Here is a 12,103-nt window from a genome sequence, read left to right as displayed (position 1 = left end):
GTTGGAGACAAGAGGAATCAAGACAGGCTGCTCGGTGCTATGAGCAAGCCCCGCGGAGGGGCAGCACGGACAGCCTAGGAGGCCCCACAGCTGCGCCTGTGCCCCCTCCCTCTGCCTGCCAGGCATCTGGCTACTCTGGAAAACACCATGACCTTGCCTGGGTGTCCCTCCTCCAGGAAGCTGCCCGATGCCCACAACTGGATCAAAGTCCCATTCCTGCTCGCACAGCCTCTGGACCTGCTTCTGCGGCAGCACTGATCACCGCGCTGTGAGGTTTGCCTCCCGGACCAGACTGAGCACTCCAAGGGGTAGGGACCAAGGACCGCATCCCAAGTGACTTTGTACCCAGAAATTAACAGGTGTTGCTTTAGTAACAGTAAACGTTGACTTGGTAATTCTCCAAAGTCCTGGTAGGCTTTGCACTGCAGCTGGCTGGGTGGTGAGCTGGGGAACCAGTGGTGGGGAGGAATCTCCTTCAGTTGGAGTTTACATGCTGAGTCTCAGATGTCTAGAACAAAACCACAGCTTCGTCCCATTGCCAGAGTCATCCGTGGGAATGTCCCTTCCTTTTTCTATCTTCCTGTCTAGGCTGTCCCTACTCTCATGGGATCCTCTTTAATGCTGCCTTTGATCATCACTTTATGCTAATCACTCATCATAATTGAATACAAATAAAATTCTTGTTTTGAGGGTTTCAATACATCTGAGTCTATGAATACCTCCTATTGCTGCTGCCCCCTCCACATTTCTGTGTCCACTGACCTTTTCTTGTTCTGTGTCAACTCACATGGCTGTGCGGTCCTCACTGTTTCCCAGTGACCCTTAATGGGAACTCAGCTATTTCCCCCAAACCATCTACATAATGCATTTGTGTGCAACCGATTATTCTGAAGGTCTGGGGAGGGGAAGAATTGTAAACCACAGAAGCACAATTTAAGATTAAACATTGAACACCCCTATTTCCCAGAGCTCCTCAGCAGCCTGCTCTGAGAACTTCCCACGGGTCTCGCAGTGTCCAGCCTCCCGCTCCTCGCCGTGGTCCCCAGCCCCCTCTCCCTGCAGCTTCTCTCACTGAGTCCCTCTACTCCTCTCTCTGTCAGGTGCCTCCCCCTCGGTTCCCCCTCCCTTTGTTATGCTGAGTCTCCTCTGGGCTCCAGACCTATCTGCTTTAACCCAAAGATTCATGAGCACGCTGTTAAACACAGTAGGACTTCAGGAAGGGTGGCCGCTCTCCTTCCCTACCCTCTTTGCCTGGTTAATTCCTACTCATTCCTCACATCTCAGCATTAAAAGTCATGTCTCTGCAAAGGGAAGCTATGGCATCCCAGTTACGACCTTAGCTTAGCCACCTGCATCCCAGAGTGGATGTCTCCAGCACCCAACATATAGTCTCATGGTCCCCTGACTTTACCTTCAAAGAAAGTGTCAGAGTGACATATTTGTATAATTATTACATTAACATTTATCTCATCCCCTAGACTGTAAAGTCCCCATCACCTAGAAAGGTGCCTGGCCCATGTTGGGTGCTTAAAAAAATGTGTTGTGAATAAGTGAAAGAATGAATTAATGAATGAGTGAAAGAGCATCCTTAGCAGAGGAAATCAAATATTCAAAACAGAGGTGGGGAAAATCATGGCATAAGTAGGAAACAGAAAGTTGTTTAAAATGTCTGGATTGGAGGGAAGATTGGGCAGGGCCACCCCTAGTCCACATGGCTTCTCTGTGCAAGCAAGCAAAAGGCACCGCCCTTCCTTTTTGTATCTGTGACTCCTCACCAGGGCTCATGGTGGTAGCCAGAGCCCAGGCTGCATTTCTGCCCCGACTTGGCCCTTGGCCAGGTGCAGTAGTAGCAGCCCTGCCATGTTGGGGAGTGGCTGGGGAGGTGAGTGGGGATTCGTCCAGGGAGCAGGATCCCTGCTAAACTTGGGACTTCATCATCTCGTCCCTGGATTATTGCACCAGTCAAAATACTCTTATCTCTGTTCTCAATCTCTCCTCCTCCAATTCACCCTATGCACGGTGGTGAGAGTGATCTTTGTAAAACGCAAATCTTGTGTCACCTACCTGTTTAAGATTCTCTACAATGTTTCCTAGCTTAGCATGAGGCCCTACCAAAACTGCCAGAAATACCCCCAGGGTTCAGTCCTTGGTCCCCCTTCTCTATTCCAGTGAAAGAGAGCTTATTCTGTGCAATAGTTAAGAGCAGGGACCTGGAAGCCTGACCTTCTGGAACCAAATCCCAGCTATGCCACTTGCTAACTACATGATGCTGGGAAAGTTGCTAATCTCTATCCTAGTTTCTGTTCTACAAAATGGAGATGGTGATTGTAGCTACTTCATAGAGTTGTTGAAAGGATTAAATGAGTTAATTCACATAAATTATTTAAAACAGTGCCTGGAACAAAATTAAAGTCAATAAACATTAGCTATTATTACCACTATTAGTAGTAGGTGAGATGGGCACTGCACAGTCATGTTAGAGCTGGCACGACATGCTGTCAGAGCAAAGTGGGCGAGCAATTAATTCTTCCTGAGGAACCAGGAAAGGACATAACAGAAAGTTCTTATTGGAGCTGGAGTTTGTAGGATGAATAGGAGTTTTCTAGGAGGTCATACAAGGTAGAGGGACAGCATGTGCAAAGTGGGTAACATGCAAAAGTGCATGCTGGGTTCTGTAAAATAGGGATAATATTTACTCATTTACAAATACCAACCTGAACATTTCATTTCTCCTTATAAATCATGTTTTGTTTCAGCCTCTCACCTCTAAGGCAAAGTTTATTGACCGGGGACAGGAGAGAATGAGCAGTTGGCCGGTGCAGCAGAGGGTGTCACTGCCCCACGCATATCCCCTTAGGCATGTTTGCTGGGTGACTTCCATTGAAAGACCCTGCAACTCTGCTGAGGGCTTTCCCAGCTGCAGAAAAATGCTTGACCCCCTGCATAGAACAGGCTGGAAGTGCTGGGGAATTAAGAACCTGGGAGCAGGCTTCAACCAACGACAGACAAGAGTTGGTGGGTAACTGTGGAACCACCAGTTCTTTGCCCCTCCAGTGGGACAACTCTGAGGCTTGTTTTAAACCATCTCCAGAGGTCCTCAGGGGAATTGAGCCCCAGGTGCCCACAGAGTTAACGTGCTCATTACCACATCCCAAAAAGTTGCCTTCCCTTCCCTGTCCCATTTCCCCACTCCCCTGCTGTGTTTCCTGGGATCACCTCCTAAATAAACTACTTGCACTTGGTTTCATGTACTACTTCCGGGGAGACCAAGCTAAGAGAGTCTTTAGGTACTAGAAGGCCCTCACGTCCTGGCTTAATTTTGCTACTTGCTTTGGGACGCCCCATACCTCAGCTTCTTTGTCCTTAATAAGGGAGGTGCAAGGGTTTGAATTAGTTGAGAGGAAATCTTGGGAGCCCTCTAATGCTGACATTGTGCGCTTCTGATTCAGTTTCACAGGGGTCTCCTCGGGGCGGGGGGTGGAGGGGGTGAGCGGCAGTGGAGGGGGTACAGGGAAAGCAAGTCACGAGCTGGCACACTTGAGTGGAAACAGCACAAAGAGAAAAACTGAAAAGCAGTTTTCAGAGAATTGAAATGGGTTTGTCATGAGCAATAATAACATTAAGAAGCAGCTTTGGACGGTGAAAGGATGATGTTTAAAAACAAATAGGTGTTAAAAATACCATGAAGAAATGTTTCTTCAAGTGATTTGCAATGGAGCTTAGATCCCAAAAGCACTCAACTTAATGTGAGACTAGTAACTATGTCCCTGCGTGTGAGAGTTCACATCAGTTAGAAGGGGGTGGAAACTGCCAGAAGCCCAGGCAAAACAGTGTCAGTTTTCCATCAACCTAAGTGTCTCTCTAGACTTCCAGACACTCTCTCTAGACTTCCAGTAAGATGACTGTAATTTCTTCTTTTCTCCAGGGTGAAAAGTTGGGAGAACTTTAAAAGCTGATAAAACTATAAATCCTAGAGACCTTAATTGAGGTAGTTAAGTTTACTTTCATATTTCAAGATCAAATCTCAGCTTTAGCCAGGACTCACAAAGTAGAAATGTCAGATTTTTTTACTGTGATCTCACATAAACTCTACAACTTTCACTTACAGAGGAAAGGAAAAAAAAAAACCACCATTATATCTTCCCCAGAATAGAATACAAAATCCTTGGTCCCTCTCTCAGGATAGTTTGTACGTAAAGTTTAGGATAATATACGTCCAGAATGGGAAGGACCCTCAGGAGTCAGCTAGTTTAGCCTCTTTCCCTCCTCAGTCCAGGTCAGAATATCTCTGACAGCTTCCCTGACAGGCAAGGTTAGCCCGCATCTGCTTGCCCGCATCTGCTTGCCCGCCTCCAGTGAAGAGAAAAGGCTCCCAGAGACAGAGCGTCCACCATCAGGTGACACTGACGATAAGAAAGTTCTTTCTTTTGCTGCCTAAGCTTTGCATCCCTGAATTTCCACCATTTATACCCCAAACCAAACAATGTTAAATGAATCGTTTACTCTAAAATTACACGCCCACTAGTTGTGATTTATTCTTAAACAAATAATTCGCAAAACTGGGAACACCCTGCAGAAGTTCACATTTATCTGGGAGGGGAAGTACACGAAGACTAATAAAATACGTCATTTAAAAAACCCTCATAACTATTTGGTAAAGAGCACTTTCATTTCAATCGTCTCATTTAGCCCTCAATCCCACTCTAGGATGTTGAACTAGTTACAACTGAAGAAACAACTCAGAGAGGTGAAGGGATGTGGCCGAGGCCTGCCGCTCAGCAGCTGCGTTGGTCCTTGAATCCAGAATTCCGTCTCCACCTTCAGGCCTCTGCCCCTTGCACTACTTACGTAGGCAGCATTCTGTGGAAATGCCACTCTAGGTTCTGGGTACGTGAAATAAATGTGCAAAAAACCTACAGCCCCAACAGAGGTCAATCTAATAAAAAAGGCAGACAAGTAAGTAAGGTATTGCAGTCCGTTGCAATAAGGACTGAGATTAGAGGTAGGAAACAAGTACTTTGGGAAAACAGAGAAAGGAGCAACCAACTGCCTGGTAGAGTCAGGAGGGCTTCACAGACATGACACTGAACTTGGATTTTGAAGGGTGAATAGAGAGTTCCCTGTGGAGAAATGGAATCAATTCTATTCCAAACAGAAGAAAACAGCTCAAAGCAAGACAAGGAGGGCAAAGGGCATGGCGTATTTGGGGTAGACTGAGGTACATGGTGTGACTGAAGCATCTGGTGTGTAAGAGAATAAAGCAGATCAGCTCGGAGAAATAGGTAGATGTGATCCTGAGGACACAGAATGTCACTATGAATCGGGCGCGTGGTGTAGCCGAGAATGGGATAGGGTCAGGGAGGGCGAGTAAAGGCAATGAATAGATCCAAGGAGCATCTTATTATTTGTTTTAGAAAGAGCATTATGGCCACAGAAAGAGAATAAATAAGGGTCAGAGGCTGCTAAGGGAGGGAAATTTATGAGGTTATTGCAGTATCACTGAAAAGAAATAAGGAAAAGTCCATCGACAGATGAATGGACAAACAAAATGTGGTGTACACATACCCTAAAACACTATTCAGCCATAAAAAGTATGACATTTTGATGTATGCTATAACCTGGATGGGCCTTGAAAACATTATACTTGGTGACATAAGCCAGACACAGAAGGACAAATGTTGTATGATTCCACTTTATGAGGTACATAGAATAAGCAAATTCACAGAGACACCACATAGAATAGAAGTTACAGGTTGGGGGAGAGGCAGGAATGGGGAGACATCGTTTAGTGGGTACAGAGTTTATATTGGGGATGATGAAAAAGTCGGCATAGATAGTGGTGTTGGGTACACACAGTATGTGAATGTATATAATGCCACTGAATGGTACACTTACAAATGGCTAAAATTATGTTATCTATTTTACCACAATTAAAATAATAAGGATTGGTGGATGGATATCCTAAAGCAAGTATAGTAAAATGATGGGTTTAGATTTGAGCTCACTGACGTTGAGGTATCTGCAGGATAGCCCACCGGAATTGCCAAAGAACTTTTTGTATCTGTGGATCTGGAGCTTGGTGAAGAGATCAGGGCTTAAAACTTCCTTAAAATTCTTGCTTGGGAAAAATGTAACCTACCTCATAGAACTAGTATTAGATCTGTGCTTCTGTGTTGGGGGTGATAGTACTGCCTAGCGGTGTAAAATAATTTTAGGACTGTGAGTTACTTGAGACTTTATTTTGTGGGGGAAACTGGGAAAGGGAGGGGGTGGAACCTCTCTCTGTCCAGTTAGGCTTCCGGGAACTGGTTGGTTCACATATGTTATAACAGAATGTGGAGGTGGAGGGGGGGGACAAGGACAAGGCTTGTTGCCCAGCTGCTAGTAGTTCTGGGGGCAGGCAGCCCCAGCAGGGATGGCCTCAGCTGCACAGCCACCTGGCCCGGGGTCCCACCCTTCCAAGGGCAGCCTGTACCCAGTGACTAATAAGTATAAAGGCACAGTCATTTCAGCCATGTCAGCCTAACGTGAGGCAACTCTGATGGGTCATTTTGTTCCAGAGCCCCGCGGTGGGGTTGGCCAAGGCTGCTATCAAGTCTACATCACAGCTCAGCCACCCCTTCCCTTCCACTGGTACGGATCCAGGGCACTCCCTCATAAACACCCTGCACATTAAACTCCGGTCTCAGAGCGTGAACCTCACCTGCAACAGAGGTCCAAATGACTAACCCAGCTCCTTTGACTTTACCTAGTATGGTACTCACTATAATCCCGAACTATGCTGACTAGATCCCTGAAGGCCGCCCCTAACTCTGGATTCTCCACATTTACTGGTGAGTAGATAATGGCTGTTTTCTGTTTTATAAGATAGTGTAAACAGGCTTCAATTAATCCAGTTGGACAAGTAACAAAAAGACCATCATGTGTTCAGCAAATAATTCTATCCTGGCTGCCCCAAAGACTCCTCACAGCAAAAGCCATTAAACCTTAATGTGTTTTATTTTCTCTCCTGCAACCCTGAAGTGCTTGCTGACATCTGAAGTCTGGTAATAATCCTTGTCCCCCAGCCATGTTTCTGAATCTTCAGGCAAATTCATGGCTGTCCCATTTTCTGAATCAGATGCTCTAATCAACATTCTAAACAGCCTTGCTCCTGGATATAAAGAAGGAAGAAAAAATAAACCTCTTTAAACTTCAGGGTCACAAAATTGCACTAGAAAAAGTCCCCAGTGGAAACACTGGATAGTCACAGATTATAGGTTTTATTAATAAAGATCAATATAGTTGAGATGTTCATGCATTTGGCGTGAATCAAATGAACCAAGACCGAAGACAAAAAAAAAATTGTTCATTCAAAACCTCTTAGAGGGATTTAATTTTTGGGGTTTTGTTTTGCTTTGGTCTTTGGTTACTTCCTTCACAATACATTTTAAAGCCCAGTAAGTGAAGCAAAGTAAATCTTGCATTGTATTTAAAATAATCTCAGGAACACATAAGATTGATTAACAAGGATATATATATACTCTTATAAAAAAAAAGGGATTTCAAATGCATTCATTCTTTAAAATTGTAGCTGCCTGATTAACAGGAGCAAATGTTTATTGAGCATTGACTATGTGCAGCTACCACACTAAATGTTATGTATGTATTGTCTTGTTTAATTCCCCTACCCACCTGAGACAGGTAGGGTCTCTGGGTACAATGTGAATGATGCCACCCGCAGTTGTACAACATGGTAGCCCTGGGGATAGGTTCATTTTCTCTTTTTCTGATGAGGAAGTGAGGCATGGAGGCACAGAATGATTCAGCACCTTGCCACCAACTCACACAATTGGTGCATGATACTGATAGGACTCAAAACTAGGCTGATTTAACTAAGCCAGGGCTCTTACTTACTACATTACACTGTACCTTGTCCTCTGCTATAAGATACAAGAGCTCATTGTGGCAAAAGAGACAGTGTCATCTCTCTTATCACGACTTCCTCTTTGTCCTAGCTGTTCCCTTTGCCTACATTGTCCTTTTGCACAACTCTGCCTCCCAAGATCCCATGCATCCGTTAGGGTCCATAGAAAATGTCTGTAAAAATTTCCTGGATCCCCTTTTCCTGTAGCAGAATTAATGACACCTTCCCTTTGTCCCCAGAGTACTCTGTACCTGAATATTTTCTGGTTTTCCAAGATAGAGTAGTAACAGCGTTCAAAAATGCTTAATGAATGCAACTCTGGTATTTGTAGCACTGAGTTATTCATCTCGTTCCTTGAGACAAGAAAGGAGCATTTTCTCTTGTCCCTTTACCCACCTGCCACTCCCCACCTCTCTCTTAACTCTTCCTTTAGCCTCTAGAGTTCACAACTGGACTTGTTTATACTTACTATAGTATCTTCCTTGTTGAAGTGTAACCCACCTGTCTGTCCCTTTCTCCTTAGGACTCAATAAATCTTGCATCATAGGTTGTGTGATAACATAGTTAAAAACATGAATTCTAATCCATCTGAGGGTGGAAGGTGTATGATACAGTAAATCATCATATAAAGGAACCTCAGTGTAATCTAAATGCACTTATGCTTCTCTCATATTAAAATTTATGTGAAATTAGAACATTAGGCCAAAGTAATTTTATCCTTAGACGTTCAACTGGATTTGGAGAGACTGTTAACATTTACACTAACACCTATACTCTGGACACAGCAGTTCATCCATGTGTGGAGGGGGCAAGAAGCAAACAACTCCTCGTAATAGTCAAAGTTGATGACATAAGATCAGTACCTAAAAGCTCCCGAACAGGACATTTTCATTCTTGTTTTATACAATCATATCAAACTGGTAACCTGGTCCCCAAGCCCACTCTACATCATAAACAGAAAGTTTGAGGAGGAAAGAAATTCTGAAATAATGAGACAAAGTTTCAACAAGGGAAGGACTAACACCAAAGCAGCATAAATGCTAAAAACTAAACAAAACAAGAGTCAGAATAGTGTGGAGGCGGTCATTGCTGGCACAAATGCTCCTCTACCTTCATAGCCTTGCATTTACATTGGCTGATACAATAACTGATGTTCAGATTGGGAAGCCAAAATCATCAAGAATGCAATGAAATATATCCAGGATCCTTTGTTTTACGGAAGTTAGGAAATAATGTGAAAAATTTAGAAGATGTTCCAGTCAATAGTTAGAAGAATATTATAATTAAAGTATAACAGAACTATTGGAAAAATTCAGATATTCAGAAACCACTCATTAGGATTCAAATAGTAGAGGTTTTCACTTTGAGGACTTTGTACCATGGAGAATGTAAAGCCTATCCTGACCAATAGTTTTCTTTAAAGGCAAAGCGAACTTTCTAATGCCATCAGAGCTAATCCCTTTTCCAATTCGGATTCAACTTGAAACATCACTGCTTTTTAACTTAGTTCATCTCTGACTACACCTACTTTCAAATGTAACACCAGTCATCTCAAAAACCACTTATATGGTGCAGACAATCCTGCAAAGAGACTTTCAGATGAGAGCATGATGGTGTGTGGCTGAAAAATAATCTGATTTTTTATGCTTCCTGCCCCCTCCACACAATCTTCACATTTGGTTTAAAAAATCAATACTAAAGAATTGCAGTTTATATAATGTATGCTCTTGCCAAGCAGCATCAATAGTATCTTAATTGTAATTATTCACATCTGGCAAGACTTCAGATCTCACTGGACACATTTTCTTTTCATATCTTATAAACATTAGGAACTTAAGAAAGGCTACATCCTTTAGCATCATGTATAACCTAACAAACATGTCAGAGAATATTCGGCGTTTCCAGTTTGCTAGTTTACCTTCTGACAAGTTTTGTGAAAGAGACGGGAATAAAACTAACTTGCATTACATACAAGATGCTGCCCACACAAATACCAGAAAGGGAAGCAAAATGAACAGCCAGAACATATGGCATGAGCTGACAGCATAAAGAAACTAGTTCTGCATGAGTAACAAGGAACATCTTGAAATGTACAAGACATATGTGTTTTAGGAAGAAGGCTGAAGTGTTTCATAATAAAAACAGGACAAAGTGAACCACGAGTGCTGAATAAAGTTTTAATTAAAAATGGGTTTTTAGCCTTCAATGTGAATATACAATATGCTTCGCAGATGGATTTTATATTTAAGTCTTATCCAAACCAAAAAGTAAGTGAGAAAAATAAAGCTTCTGAAAATGACACAGAGGCTAAAATGTATGTAAACAATAGAGAATTCTGGTACAAACAAACAAGAAAGGAAGAACAATCCTTCTGTCACCCATTTTCTGCTTGCACATTGCATAAGTAGATCATATAACCTACCTTTGGTGCAAACATGTTTCTTCTCGGTTTAAATACATAATAGACACACACACTTAGGAAACAGCTGAAATGTCCAACCACAGAGGAATGATTAAATTAATTCATAGCACATTAGTGCAATATTAGATAACTATTAAACATACATTTATGCATCATTTTAGAAAAATGAAGAAATGTGTATGCGTTACCATTAAACTAGTAAGATACGAAATCTGTTTAAAGAAACAAATGACTTTGTAGAAACGCACAGAATATTGCAATAAAACATATAAAAATATTGCAAGTTATCTCAAGTTTTTATTGATACTTTCACATGAGTACTTTATAAATCTTCCAATTTTTATGCAGTATTGCTTTTTAAGATCAGAAAATAATTAACATTTGATAAGTCCAATTAAAGTTGCAATATTTTCCTAGAAAAATTGATATAAAAACAATGATTATAAGTTTATTGGAAAATGTTTTTATATTAATCTTTGATGTCTGACTTGTGGAACTTACCTATAGTTTTGTTCTTGGTCCAAGGCAAGAAAGAATTATCCCTAAGGTTCACTGGCTATGGGCAAACAATGAATGAAATGCAGATATCTAGCAGACAAAGACGTGACAATTATGCTCTTTGTGTACACAGGGCCAATGGCTACACTTTTCTGTTTTTTCCTTGGAAAAAAAAGTCTAAACCAAACATAAAAAGCTATCTAAAGCTCTTTCCAATGCATTTAAACAGCTGAGTTTAAGCTGGAAAATCTCTGGCAATGATTTTAGTGTTTGAAAGTATCTTAATGCCAGGAAATACTCTTCTATTACAAAATATTTATTTTTTAAAGTTCAGCTGCAGTTTGAGTTTTATGTGATATCTTTAAGATGGATCAAAAGCAAATTCAGGAATAGCCTTTCTTATGAGGTTTTCTAAAGGTTTCATTTCATTTTGAAGCTGTATTTACTTATCGTCAATGCTCCTTCTGTACATGAAACTCTATCCAGGCAAGTGATCAACTTGCTGTCCTCAAACACACTTCGTGAACCCGTATTTCCACACCTGTATGCCACTGCTCAATTTTTTTCCACTTAAAGTACTTTTCTCTTTTCCTAGTTATTCTAATCCAACCCATGCTGCCGAATGAACTCATATCCTTCCTCTGTATTCATGAAGCCTTTTGAGACAAATGACTAGTTCTCTCCATCTTTTGAACCCTTATTACTCACTAACTCTTCAGTAATTATAGATTCCTATCTCTTTACTGTGGTCTTTTCAAGTATTTATGTCATCTGCTAAATTAGACTGAAAATTCCGTGAGAACATTTAAGAAGTATTTTTTATGTCATCCAAAGTGTTTGACAAGCAAGTGCTCAATAAATATGCTGAAAGATGAAAAATGGCTGGAGAAACACAGGCTACAAAACTCTTACCTTTGGTCTTAATATGACCTTTGGGATGTCAAATATATCTGCTAATGATATTATGAGGACAAAATGGCATTACTTGAGCCCCTAAATATTTTTTTTGGTTTGAGGACAGAATTCAAATTCTATAGTAAGGCATATGAAGAAGTGCCTTGATGTAATTTCAACATACATTTCCCCCTTATCTTGGGCCCCCATTTCACCCTACACCCTTGTACTCTAACCACAGTGAACTCCTTGCAGTTCCCTGAAGATGTGGTGTTTCTTTCATGCCCACACCAGCTCCGATGCCCTGCCCCTCCTCTTCTGATAAAATCATCCATTAAGATCAAGATGAGAGACTGATTCCTTTGTGACGCCTTCCTTCACTC

This window comes from Eubalaena glacialis, chromosome 3 (assembly GCF_028564815.1).
Source record: "Eubalaena glacialis isolate mEubGla1 chromosome 3, mEubGla1.1.hap2.+ XY, whole genome shotgun sequence".
Classification (NCBI taxonomy): domain Eukaryota; kingdom Metazoa; phylum Chordata; class Mammalia; order Artiodactyla; family Balaenidae; genus Eubalaena; species Eubalaena glacialis.
This window is presented reverse-complemented; position numbering follows the sequence as displayed.